Genomic DNA, 14744 nt, shown 5'->3' with positions numbered 1-14744 from the left:
TAGCGTCTACACATTCAAAGACAGGGTTCCAAATTATTTTTTGGACTTCTTCCCTAAAGTTGTTTAATGTTCTCGGATTTATCTCTTGAACAATGAATGTCTCAGAATGATTCACACTTTTTTTCATAATTTCACCGTGTTTACAAAACATATAAATAGGTAAGTGGTCACTCATGGCTGCTGAGACAACACCCGATTGTATCCTGTCTTCAATGCTGTTAGTTACGAATAAATCCAGAAGACTTTCAGAAGAGTGGCTGATGCGTGTTGGCTCATTTATAATGTTTTTGCAACCAAATGAATCCAACATTGCCTGCAATTCTCGTGACTGTTTTGTATTTTGCAATAGGTTATTGTTACAGTCACCCCCAATTGTATTGTGCAGCCTATTTTTTTTTTAATTCGAAAGCATGCCCTTAGGCATAATACAAAAGATGTTAGAAATACACGAATAGGTTCGACTCGTGCAAAAAATCTAGGAGTGAACGATGGTGGGGTCCATGAATCCAACGTTCAAGGTCGGGTGGGCGGCCAGGCCGGAGGCCTGTTGCCCGGAGATGGCGGAGACGGCTTAGATGAAGTCCTGGGCACGTCCATAATAGGTGTGTCACTGTCACATTTTGGATTCCTGTGTTGCAAAATGGGCACGATGAGCCGAAAGGACCATGGTATTGTTGTGGCCAGAGAGCGGTCACAGACGGGGTGAGCGCGACCCCGACACGTAGCCTCCTTAACGTAACCTCCTCTCGGTGGGTTAACCCACCAGGGAGGTCTGACCCACACGGAGGTATGAGAGCTCGTGTGGTACGTCGGAGGTTTTCCTTTTCCCGGATCAGTCGTCCACAGGCGTCTTCAGGGAAATGTGGAAGTGGGTATGTTGTAATCTGCGGGTGGGTTGCCATATCTGCTTCAAGGAGACCCGGCAAGGCTGCTCGAGGCACCCACTGGACGCGTATGAGGATATTCGTAGTGGCAGCAAGACGGTGAATGCTATCTGACAATAGAGTGGACCGAGATACCCTACGTATGTCGTGGATGGCTTGAGTCGAGTCTGTGCGAATGATGAGTTGAGAGTATCGAGCATCTTGAACAGTAGGTAGCAACGCGGCCAAGCCGTCTCGTATGGCAGCAAGCTCGGCAAGGTAGGCCGGTGGTGCAGGATCGGCAACATACGAGCACGTTTGGCCTGCCTCTGGTATCAATGGACACACGAGAGCTGTGTGAATTATGGTGCCATTAACACTGGCATCAGTGTATGCTACAAGAGTCGCATCGTCTTGATTGGCATCGGCATGGTGAAGGCGGGAAACATGGGCATTCGCCTGACGAGGAACTGGGCTATACAGACGACCAAGAGGCTTATTGTCACTTAATTGTACCCTTTTCCACGGAGCTACATCGGGTCTCGTAGATGCTGGATTGTCTATTTCGTGTCCCATGTACCGGGCCAGTGAAGCAGCCGAGCCGAAATATGATGGCTTTAGGGCGCGCGCGCATCGACGTTGGTGTACGAGTTCGTCAATAGTGTTGAGTTTGGACTCAGCCTGTAGGGCTGGCAACGGAGTGAGACGTGGTAGTCCCGTTATGGCCCGCATAGCTTCGTTATTAATGGCCTCAAGGCGAGCCCATTGTGCCTTCGTGAGATGATGAAACTGGGCTCTGTAGACGAGTCGTGGTTGCAATACAGAACGGACAAGAAGGTGAGCCATGTTGGTGCTCGCTCCGCCAGATTTCTTCGCAATCCGACGTATTAACTGTATCGTTTCTGCAGCCTGTTGCTTTGCATTCTTGACCCATGGTCCCGCAGATCCGGAGCAATCCATTTCAAGGCCGAGTACACGGAGAGTTGAAGCCTCGTGTAATGGTTGCTGATCAAGAGTTAACTGAAGAGGCCGGAGTGCCAGTAGACGGCGCCCATACTTGTTCGCTACTACATGTACGTCGTCTTGTCCTTGGAAATATCAAGGCCTATCTGAGCACACCAGTTGTGCGTCATGTTAAAGGCCTCTTGGAGGGCTTGTTCTTGGTGGCAAATTTCAGGATCAACTGACCAGACAGTGATGTCATCTGCGTACATTATGTACTGTGCGTTATGTATCGTGGCTAGCTTCCAGGCTAGTGGAAGGAGAGCATTATTGAAAAGGACTGGTGCGAGCACAGATCCTTGTGGGACACCCCGATGTGCGACGAACTGACCTGCTGCTTGGCCGGCCAGGCGAATGGAGAAGGTGCGAGCGCACAGGAAGGCTTCGACGAATGTGCTGACACGGCTAGGGAACTGAAGCCAATGGAGAATTTCGACAATCGCTTCGTGACTCACATGGTCGTATGCTTTACGAATATCCATTGCCAGAATCGTGCGAATTCTTCGGGAGCGGCCTCCGATGAGAACCATAGAAGATAGGTACGCAAGGCCATCCTCTGCGCCTAGATGAGCACGGAACCCGATTTGGCCAGGATGATACCATGAGTACCCCTCGAGCCACCATGTAATACGTGTCGCGAGCATACGCTCCATCAGCTTGCCTAACGTTGAGGTAAGTGCTATTGGGCGCATATGAGCGATATTATCTTGGGGTTTTCCGGGTTTGGGAATACGGACCATTTCTGCATGCCGCCAAGAATCGGGAATGACTCCTGTAGCCCAAGCTTCGTTTATGGCCCCCAACAGCACTTCGAGAACCTTGCCTTCCGTGTTTTTATAAAGTTCATACGGTATGCAATCCGGTCCTGGTGCCTTGCATGGCTTCGACAGGTCGATTGCCGCTAAAAATTCCGCCATAGTGAAGGCAGCTTGTATACCCTCGATGTCAGAGAGCGTAGGCGGCGTGCCTGCGTCCGCGGGAAGGCAGTTTTGAACAACGAAGGGAGGCGGTGCTGTGTCCAAAGCCGGAAAGAAGGTGTGGGCGAGAGTTTCTGCGAATACTGCTGGTGTCTGGCCCGATGCTAACAGGGCGCAGGCTGCGGGCTCTGGAGGGCGCCGACCACGTTCCATTACTCGGAAGGTGCGCCAAATGGAGGCATTGGACGACGAAGGTCCGAGAGAAGAGCACCAGTCCATCCAGCGGCCACGTTCTAAGCGGTGTTCATGGCGCCGAGCTACTGCAGTAAGGCGTTGGGCCTCTAAGCGAAGGGTATTTGATGCAGGGTGACGTTCTGATGCAAGTTCTGCTTGGCGGCGCGACGCCCAGAGACGCAGAAGTTGCAAATCAGGGGCGGTTCGCGATTCATCAACCCACGACGTACGTGTCGCCTCAACTAATGCCGCCTTAAGACAATGGGACGGGTCCACCATGAAGTTGGATACATTGCTTTCTGATACCGCCCTGTATCGATCCCAGTCCACCACTCGACATAGTCGGCGGAGGCGGCCTGTTCCTCCCGAAGATAAGCCAAGGTGAATCGGATGATGGTCGCTACCCCAGCAGTCGGGTTCACATGACCACGAGACGGTCGTCCTTCCTAGCCACCAAGATAAGTCCGGTAAGTGTGGCGGCGCGCGAGGGTGGTCTCGCCGACGAGTAGGCACTGACACATTATTAAGCAGAGTGAATTGGGCGTCCATAAATGTGTCCAGCACACATGTACCACGCGCACTGGAAATAGCGTATCCCCATGTGGTGTGGGGCGAGTTAAAATCTCCTGCGACCATAATGGGGCAACCAGGATTTTTCTGTCGTAGGTGCGCCAGCCAGCCGAGACACAACCGAGCCGCACGACCGCTGTAGGGGCGGGCATAGTATGAAACGATGATAACGTCCGTGCGTTGGAGACGAACCAATACGGCCACGACTTCTTGCCATAGAGTACACCACCGTGAAAGATCAACTCGAGTCTGATGAAGAGTGCATCTTACATACGCTGCAGCCTTTCCTGGAGGGACATCGGCCGTAGCACTCCTGCGATCCAACATTGAAGGCGATCATCATCATCATCATCATCATCATCAGCCTGATTACGCCCACTGCAGGGCAAAGGCCTCTCCCATACTTCTCCAACTACCCCGGTCATGTACTAATTGTGGCCATGTTGACCCTCCAAACTTCCTAATCTCATCTGTCCACCTAACTTTCTGTCGCCCCCTGCTACGCTTCCCTTCCCTCGGAATCCAGTCCGTAACCCTTAATGACCATCGGTTATCTTCCCTCCTCATTACATGTCCTGCCCATGCCCATTTCTTTTTCTTGATTTCAACTAAGATGTCATTAACGCGCGTTTGTTCCCTCACCCAATCTGCTCTTTTCTTATCCCTTAACGTTACACCTATCATTTTTCTTTCCATAGCTCGTTGCGTCGTCCTCAATTTAAGTAGAACCCTTTTCGTAAGCCTCCAGGTTTCTGCCCCGTACGTGAGTACTGGTAAGACACAGCTGTTATACACTTTTCTCTTGAGGGATAATGGCAACCTGCTGTTCATGATCTGCGAATGCCTGCCAAACGCACCCCAGCCCATTCTTATTCTTCTGATTATTTCACTCTCATGATCTGGATCAGCAGTCACTACCTGTCCTAAGTAGATGTATTCTCTTACCACTTCCAGTGCCTCGCTACCTATCGTAAACTGCTGTTCCCTTCCGAGACTGTTAAACATTACTTTAGTTTTCTGCAGATTCATTTTTAGTCCCACCCTTCTGCTCTGCCTCTCCAGATCAGTGAGCATGCATTGCAGTTGGTCCCCTGAGTTACTAAGCAAGGCAATATCATCAGCGAAGCGCAAGTTACTAAGGTATTCTCCATTTACTCTTATCCCCAATTCTTCCCAATCCAGGTCTCTGAATACCTCCTGTAAACACGCTGTGAATAGCATTGGAGAGATCGTATCTCCCTGCCTGACGCCTTTCTTTATTGGGATTTTGTTGCTTTCTTTATGGAGGAGTACAGTGGCTGTGGAGCCGCTATAGATATCTTTCAGTATTTTTACATACGGCTCGTCTACACCCTGATTCCGCAATGCCTCCATGACTGCTGAGGTTTCGACTAAATCAAACGCTTTCTCGTAATCAATGAAAGCTATATATAATGGTTGGTTATATTCCGCACATTTCTCTATCACCTGATTGATAGTGTGAATATGATCTATTGTTGAGTAGCCTTTACGGAATCCTGCCTGGTCCTTTGGTTGACGGAAGTCTAAGGTGTTCCGGATTCTATTTGCAATTACCTTAGTAAATACTTTGTAGGCAACGGACAGTAAGCTGATCGGTCTATAATTTTTCAAGTCTTTGGCGTCGCCTTTCTTATGGATTAGGATTATGTTAGCGTTCTTCCAAGATTCCGGTACGCTAGAGGTCTTGAGGCATTGCGTATAGAGGCTGGCCAGTTTTTCTAGAACAATCTGCCCACCATCCTTCAGCAAATCTGCTGTTACCTGATCCTCCCCAGCTGCCTTCCCCCTTTGCATAGCTCCCAAGGCTTTCTTTACTTCTTCCGGCGTTACTTCTGGGATATCGAATTCCTCTAGATTATTCTCTCTTCCATTATCATCGTGGGTGCCACTCGTACTGTATAAATCTCTATAGAACTCCTCAGCCACTTGAACTATCTCATCGATATTAGTAATGATATTGCCGGCTTTGTCTCTTAGCGCATACATCTGATTCTTGCCAATTCCTAGTTTCTTCTTCACTGCTTTTAGGCTTCCTCCGTTCCTGAGAGCTTGTTCAATTCTATCCATGTTATACTTCCTTATGTCAGCTGTCTTACGCTTGTTGATTAACTTCGAAAGTTCTGCCAGTTCTATTCTAGCTGTAGGGTTAGAGGCTTTCATACATTGGCGTTTCTTGATCAGATCTTTCGTCTCCTGCGATAGCTTACTGGTATCCTGTCTAACGGAGTTACCACCGACTTCTATTGCACACTCCTTAATGATGCCCACAAGATTGTCGTTCATTGCTTCAACACTAAGATCCTCTTCGTGGCTTAAAGCCGAATACCTGTTCTGTAGCTTGATCTGGAATTCCTCTATTTTCCCTCTTAGCGCTAACTCATTGATCGGCTTCTTATGTACCAGTTTCCTCCGTTCCCTCCTCAGGTCTAGGCTAATTCGAGTTCTTACCATCCTGTGGTCACTGCAGCGCACCTTACCGAGCACGTCCACATCTTGTATGATGCCAGGGTTAGCGCAGAGTATGAAATCTATTTCATTCCTAGTCTCGCCGTTCGGGCTCCTCCATGTCCACTTTCGGTTATTCCGCTTGCGGAAGAAGGTATTCATTATCCTCATATTATTCTGTTCTGCAAACTCTACTAATACCTCCCCCCTGCTATTCCTAGTGCCTATGCCATATTCCCCCACTGCCTTGTCTCCAGCATGCTTCTTGCCTACCTTGGCATTGAAATCGCCCATCAGTATAGTGTATTTTGTTTTCACTCTACCCATCGCCGATTCCACGTCTTCGTAGAAGCTTTCGACTTCCTGGTCATCATGACTGGATGTAGGGGCGTAGACCTGTACAACCTTCATTTTGTACCTCTTATTAAGTTTCACAACAAGACATGCCACCCTCTCGTTAATGCTATAGAATTCCTGTATGTTACCAGCTATATTCTTATTAATCAGGAATCCGACTCCTAGTTCTCGTCTCTCCGCTAAGCCCCGGTAGCACAGGACGTGCCCGCTCCTTAACACTGTATATGCTTCTTTTGGCCTCCTAACTTCACTGAGCCCTATTATATCCCATTTACTGCCCTCTAATTCTTCCAATAGCACTGCTAGACTCGCCTCACTAGATAATGTTCTTGCGTTAAACGTTGCCAGGTTCATATTCCAATGGCGGCCTGTCCGGATGAAGGCGATGAGTATGCCACAAATCCTGGAATGGGTGGCAGGCCGTTGGATTCTTGAAGCAGTAGAGCCCAAACACGCAGCTTCCCATATCTGAGACGCTGACGCAGCTCTCCGACCTTCCCCGCGATGCCGCGACAGTTCCACTGTAAGATGCCTTCTGGCACACTTGAAGACGTAGCAGCCATCATAGATTAAGATTGGCCAGTAGAACCGAGGTGAGATGCTGGAGCTGTTGCGCAACGAAGCGCAGGAGTTCTTGGGGTGAAAGAGGCTTCGACACAGATGCCGGGTCAGCCATATGAGCAGGACTAGACGTCGACGGCGAATGCGACGGCCGCGCTCCGCCATGACGATGCCGGAGCACTGTACGGCGTTCCTTGAGACGTTGGATTTCCTTTTCAACGTTGGCCAGGCGAGCGTCGATCTCGAACTCTTCGTCTGCCAAAGGAAGCGGCGTGTCTTCTATCGATTGTGATGCCCGTTGCGGTCGTGAAGTGGACGACCTAGCAGCTGCGCTATAGGTACGAGTGGCAGCATCACTTGTCGCTGTACTTGCTTTTGTCACCTGGCTAGCGTCCTCTTCCAGCGAGGCCAGAATGGCGTAACGGTTGTACACAGGGACTTGTTTCATTCATGAATCTCGAGGGGTCCTTGCTGGCTGTCGAGAATGGCGTTGTCGAGCCTTCTTGGTGGCCTTCAACTTCGTAGGACACGTCGTGGAAGTGATGTCATGATCGTTTGTTTGGCATAGGCCGCATCTAAACGATGCCGACGGTTCAGGCTCCATGGTGTCGTCCTTAGGTGGGTAGGGGCAGGATGATTTCATGTGTCCCTGTCTAAAGCAAGAGTAGCAGTACACAACGGAAGGCTTGAACGGACGCGGGCGCAGTACGCAGCCGTAATACAGGATACGTTCAGGTGGGGAATTAGGACCTTGAAGCGTGATTAGGCACGTACGACCGCTGCCTAGGTAGCGAGCAGCCACGACCTTGTGTGTGGGACACGATAGTTCCTGCAGGAGCCTCTCGGGTTCTTCGTCAAGGTCAACGCCATTAACCACGTAGCGTCTTAAATCTGTACCACTGGCGAGGTACGCCTGGACTGGAAGGACAAACTCTTCCGAGACTTGTATTTGTTGCAGTTCTTCGAGTTTATAAACTAGTGCCATAGCAGACACCCATACTGAGACCGTATTAGTGGGTTTGTGTAGAGCAAAACCTTGAAATCGGGAAGTCTCGAGGCAGGCGTCCAGGGCCGCTTGAATGATACGGTTGTGCAGAGTGGACATGTCATATCTGGCACGAGGCTTGATAACCACTTTGTACCACGATGTCGTTGGCGACTCAGGAGACGTGCGTGTCGGTCGTGCGGGCAGGCCTTGGGATGAGCGAGGTCTTTTCGGGGCTGCTGGAGCTACATTTTCATCCGATGGGAGGCCAGTAGCTTCCTTCGTTCTCTTGGCTGAGGTGTGCGCCACGACAGCAGGGCTGTTCTGCTCCATGTTGGTGGTATCCATGCTCAGGGTACCGCCTTCACACGTTGCACTTGTCCCCACGAAGGAGACGTTCCTGGCTTGGATGGCAGTTGCATCGGTAATGTTCCGCTCCCTCGACGCCGCGGACAGCAGCTTGGATGCTCCGCGCCGACGCGGCGAGTGCCGCGGGGGCACTCGCACTCGCGAAGCCGCGCAAGAACTCGAGTTGGACGACGCAGCAGGAGGTTGTAGATGACGACGGACCTTGTAGATAGGCGCCAGTAGTAACTACGAACCGCCAAAGCGGTCCATAGACAACAGAGTTCGAAAAAAAAAACCAGCAAACGGGGCGAAAATCCGGAGCTACGGAAAAACACGTCCGAGCGGAACGAGCGCTGGAAACGCCCCCCCCCCCCCCCCCCCAGCCTATTTATTGACACAAAACTGAGCACGCTCTCTAAAAAATAAAGAAATGCGTCCAGTTTACCATTCGGTGGGCGGTACAGCACAACAAATACAGATTTCTGATACTGTAAGGATAACGCTTCATAATCTGGCGTTTATATCGAGAATTCGGTGAGTAAGCTGCATGGCATGTGCTCGGATACAAGTTGCAATACACGCCCACTACGGCGATGTGATCGATTTAGAAAAAGAAGTTCGAAAACCAGGCAGGCAAAGTACTTCCCCTTCAGATTCGTACCACGTTTTTGTGAACATGATGACGTCAAATTTGAAACCGAACTCAACAAGAAAGATCATTAGTTCGTCATGTTTGTGCCTAGCTGATTGCGTATGCAATGCAAGAATGAGATATAGGCACCGCCACATGGGCAGACAACGTCACTTGGCATAACCATCAGAACAAAAAGTACGGGAATGTACGCGCCAATAGATAGGAAAGAACTACATCATCTTTTCTAAGTCGGCTTCACATGTTACACGTAGCATACGGGAACTTTCCTTCTTACGAGCAAAAATTTTGCCTCCCCTCACCCATACATAGCGCCATTTCATTTCCTTTTTCCTCGCCAGTCATTCCAAGTAGCTTCTTTAGGACCAAAAGTTCCGACTTTGCCGCCGAACAGTTGATTCCCATCTCGCCTAGCGTGCTTTCCACGGCTTGTATGCTCTCCTGCAGTCTGGTCTCCGTTTGGCCTGCGTTACCGTTGGCGCTCCATATGGTTATGTCATCGGCGTATATTGCAAAGTGTATACCTTCTATATTCTCCAGTTTCCTCGCGACTCTGGTCATTGCTAGATTAAATAACATCGTAGAAAGTACGGCCCCTTGCGGGGTGCTCCTGTTTCCCAGGTTCATCACCTTTGATTTTAGTTCTCCTAGCGTGAGGCTCGCTTGCCTACCGCCCAGAAATGCTTTGACTACGCTGAACAGCCTCTCGCCCAACCCCTGCTCGGACAGGACCTCGAGGATGGCCTTGTGCTCTATGCGATCAAAAGCTTTTTCGACGTCTAATCCCAGAATTGTTCTCGCGTGCACCGGGCTAACGTGTATGAGCTGGTGTTTGATCAGGAACATGGCGTCCTGAGTCGATAGTCCGGGGCGGAAACCGATCACGCTATACGGGAGTATGTCATTTTGCTCGACGTATCTAGTGAGCCTGTTATGAATAACGTGTTCCATAGCTTTACCTATGCACGATGTAAGTGAGATTGGACGTAGGTTATCCAGATGGAGCGGCTTACCCGGTTTTAGCATAAGGATGGTGTTGGCTATCTTCAATTCCTCCGGATACTCTACCTTTCTCCACAACTCGGTGAAATGATCCGTCAAGAAAGCAATCGACTCATCGTCTAGATTCATTAAGAGTTTATTGGTAATACCGTCGGGTCCGGCTGCCGATCTATTAGAGAGACCATAGAGGGCGGCCCGTAGCTAACCATCGTTGAAATCGCGGTCCATTTCCTCGCACGGTCCTCCCATGTACTCCACGCGTTCGTCGCTATAGTCCGTTTGTTTGAGCTGGAGATATTTGTCCGCGAGCAGTCTCATGACAACCTCCTGAGTCGTGTACTGGCTGACTTGATGTACTAGTTTTGTAATTGCCGTTCTCTTGTTTGACTTAGTGTCGCGCTCGTTCAATAGATGTTTGAGGATGTTCCAACTGCCTCCATGTTTGATTCTGCCATCTGCCAAGTGGCAAACTTCGTCCCACTGCTATTTCACGAGCGTTCTCGAATGCTCCTCGATCTGTCTGTTTAGCAACGCTATCTTTCTCCTGAGCTTTCGGTTCAGTCTTTGCGTTTTCCATCTTTGCAGGATGGATTGTTAGGCCTCGATCAGATGCGCGAGCCTACTGTCTGTTGTTTATGTTTTCTTCAGCCTTAATTTCTTTAGTGGCCTCCCTGAGGTCCTCTTCGAGCTGGTTGATCCAGGTCTGGAAGGACTGTCTGCCCGCTTCTATCGGTACCGATTCTAGTCTCTTCCCTCTAACTTTCCTGAAAAGGTCCAAGTCCGTGCACCGAAAGGTTCTAGTTTCTTGTTTCGGTATACCTATAGCTATGTGTATGATATAGTGGTCGCTGCCTAGATCGGTGCCCGAGTTTTCCCAACTAGCTTGTTTCGACTTGTTGACAAAAGTTAGGTAGGGTGTAGAGTCCCTGCACGTGGACGTTCCACAGAGGGTGGGGATAGCCGGATCGGTGATCAGGTACAGTCTCAGGTCCGTGGCAAGGTTCCACAACCCCTCACCCTTCTTTGTATTCCAAGCCTATCCCCACGATTGGTAGGCGGCATTAAAGTCCCCTCAGATGATGAGCGGGGAGCTCTTTGCGACTGCGAGTGCCTTGTTGAAAAGTGCCCTAAAGCTTTGTTTCTTGTAGGTGGGACTGCTAAAATGTTTAGGCAGAAGATACTCTGCGCCCTGCCCTTGTGCCTTTTGAGTACGACTTCTACTACGATATACTCGATTTTACTGAATCCGAGATGGATATCGTGTTCGATAAAGGGTAGCTTTTTGTCAATGAGGGTGGCCAATCCCCTCCCGCAATCTTTTTCTCTGCATACCGATTCGTACCCGGTTAGCTTTACTTCGTCCGCTAAAGTTTCCTGCAGCCTAATTACTTTTGGTTTGACCCCCATCGATCTAATTAATTGGCGCAGCGATGCCTTTTTGTTGAGGAATCCGCGACAATTCCACTGCCACACACTAAAACTGTGGGCGCTATGCATGATTATTGAATGGGTTAATTTTGTTGTTACCCGTGATCGATCTCTTTGGAGCGCCCCCTGACGTTGCGGAGAGCGATTTTACGCTTTCTGATTCTGACGGTAAGAATTCCTCGTCGTCGCATCTCGTTTTGAGTTTCTTGAATCACTGTTCGGCCGTTAACCTCGATTTCCATAGTTTATCCACTTTAAAGTTAGTCCTTTCCGTCGTCTGTCTCATTTCTTTGATTACCTCTTTCAGCTCGCTCAGGACTGAGAAGACCGAGTCAGTTTCGGGGCTTACTGCTCTTTTCTTCGGGGCGGGCGAGTTATCTCCCTCGCTTGGTTCGTTGCTTTGACCTACTGGTCTGGCTACTGCTACGTTGGCAGGGCTCGGCTGTGCCTTCTTTTTCAGTTCTGCTACCTGTTTGGTCAGCTCTTCATTACCTTTACGCAAAGAGTTTACCTCCCTAATCAACTGTCCTATTCTGGCATCACTGCTTTCAGTCACCGCCGGCGTAGTGGCGCCACCGACGACTCTCACTGTACCTTTGACTTTATCCGCCCAGGTGGTCCCAACTGTCGGCTTGGCACCATGTGTACCATCTTCTAAGCGCGCCTGCGCTCCTCCCGACTTGGAGCGACTTTATAGGGAATGGTGAGCGTTATTCACATTTGTATTAGTAAAGCTACCCCCTTCCTCATTTACACAGAAAATTTACCTTGGGTCGCCGCCGCGTCTCCCTGCCCCCTCGAAAAAAAGAATCCTTGGCACGTTGCCTGAGTGAGCTAGTGTATTTTCATCAAAGAATTACGTTTACGAATATATGTACTAGTAAAGTATAAGTTTTTGCATGCATTTTAGCACCAGAATGGGGGATGTTCAAAATGTAAAGCGCCATTTGTTGAACCCGCACAAGCAACATCCTCCACCTTACCTACGAAGCGGAAAAACGATAGCCATTGCAGCGCAGCATATGAGCTGCCACTTGCTGCGCGTTTTCACCTTCAGTTCTGTGGTGCCGTTCCAGCGTTCCGCGCCGCAGTTCGGGCAACGAGGGATCTATGAAAACGCCTGCAATAAGGCAAGACTGCTTTTGAACGAATGTCTTCATTAGTTCAGCAACGAAAAAGCCTGTAGATCCCACGCCCTGTGGGAACGGATGTTATGCGAAGCAGTGGGCTAGGCGCCTACGAAGTTAACGAAACAACCATGACAGCACAAGACGTAGGCGGCTGTTCATGACCTACACGACACGCATGTCATGATATTCATGAGATAACCTATCATTTATGCTTGTCACGCACTCTTGTCGTATTATTCCAATTTTGGTACCTACGAAGTTAAAAAAATGACTCAGAGGCTACCGAGACGTAGGCGACTCGATAGGTAGATACATACTGTCATAGTGTCAAATGTTCGCGAAGAAATGCGTCGCCTCCAAAAGAAAAAATCGACGCGAAACTAATTTTGTCAGTGGGGTCGACTTTGGTTTCTTGTATGGCACTGTATTCGGCACGTATAAAAATTCCATTCACTCTCGGTTATCATGTAACAGTGTGCATTTGGGTTGTCCTCTCTGCGAGAAAAGCTAAACTTAACCAAGAACCAGTGACACATTCTCGATATACGTATTTTAACAGACATACACGCACACGCAAGAGAGCGCGAACTCCATTTGTTTGTAGGTCTTGCTCACCGACGGAATCAAAATGCAGCACGCGATAGTTCATGCGTTTAAACGTCTGTACATGAGGCACCGTCGCTGGCGTAAGCCGTGCAGGAGCTTAAGAGTTTCTACAACATTTCACCTCATTGCTTTGTTCCAAAGCAACGTTTGCATGCCTTGGCTGCTTCGTAAACATGTTTCACTTCATGGCACCCTAGCTTACGGTGCCATGGCGCTGTGCTTGACGCGACCATCGCGCTGCGTCGGTCACAGCTGAGATCATAAATCGAAACTTTCTTTGCGTTCCATCCCAAAGTTTCTTCTACGACGCTCGGTTGCTGTTCGTGTTCTGGACGTGCAGATTCGAACTTACTCTTAAAGAAATCTCAGTGCCCTTCCACTCTGTGAAGAAGGACGACCGGCGAAGCTGTGTATGTGGGCCCCTTAATGGCGAACAGCCCCTCCGCCGCGGGTCGGCCAGGCATTGCACTATCTTCGGAATCGGCCCACGTATGGGGAGTGCTTAACGGCTGCTTCACCTTCGCCGTGGGTCGGCCCGGCATTGCATTATCTTCGGGATGAGCCAGCTATGGGAGTTTTTTGCTCACGACTCTAGAATTTCCTTGGACGGTAGAGGTATACAGCTTCGCTGTCGCAGCAGAAGCGCGTCCGGCGGTGGTATTCGAACGCGGACCTGCCAGCGCAGTAGCCGGGTGCATTAACCATAAGGCCTCGCACCTATACATCTTTCTCTTGTACAACACCAAATACCTCTTTCAGATGGGTACCACGTGGTATGACGATGATTTTCATACTATGGCACATAGGCACAACGCGGGATTGGCCAACATGCAGGTGGTGCAAATCGTGCAACATGCCAGAGCTTTCAGAGAAATCGCTGCGTGCTGATTATTGTTGTAATTTCCCTGCCGCGGATGCCGCCAGGACCCACGAACTCCTGGCCGTCACCTAGGCGGGGCCTTTGGCCCTCCCCACAAACTCGCAGGGCACACAATAGAGCTATTTCCTCCTCCCTGCCATAGCACTTAGCCACAACCAGAGATCGGACGAAAAGGATGTCGGTGTGTTGATTACGACGATAATGATTTTCATGCAACGAGCCTTAACCCAAAAACCAGCAGTACGATTGCACATGTCTACTATGGTGGACTTGCCAAGGATCAGGTGGCTCGTATCTTGCCATCGCCAATTAGCTCTTAGAGAAGGTGGCCGCGTGTTAATGATGATTATAATATCTACACTATGGCACATATCCAAAACGGATGATCTGCCAAGAAGCGGCTAGCACATTTAAAATTGATAGCGGTTTGTGTCCTTAGCTATTCAAAAACATTTTAGAAGGGGTTTTGAGCTCACATGTATCCAGCCCGTGCACAGAAACGAAAAACGACAGAGCCATGTTGAGCCATGTCCGAGTGCTATGCACGTCGTCTGCTTCCAACCAAACAATGGGGAGAAATATTTCGAGTCAGAACTGTTTACCTGAAGTAATAAAGGTTAAATATCGCAATATGGTCGTAATGTCTTACACTGTTAATTGCATACTTTTCTATTTCAAGGTAAATTACTTCTGTAAACATAGAAATGTACAACGGTGGCTGTTTACGATGAAACATGTGCAAT

This window comes from Dermacentor andersoni, chromosome 2 (assembly GCF_023375885.2).
Source record: "Dermacentor andersoni chromosome 2, qqDerAnde1_hic_scaffold, whole genome shotgun sequence".
Classification (NCBI taxonomy): Eukaryota; Metazoa; Arthropoda; class Arachnida; order Ixodida; family Ixodidae; genus Dermacentor; species Dermacentor andersoni.
Note: the sequence above shows the minus strand (reverse complement) of the source record.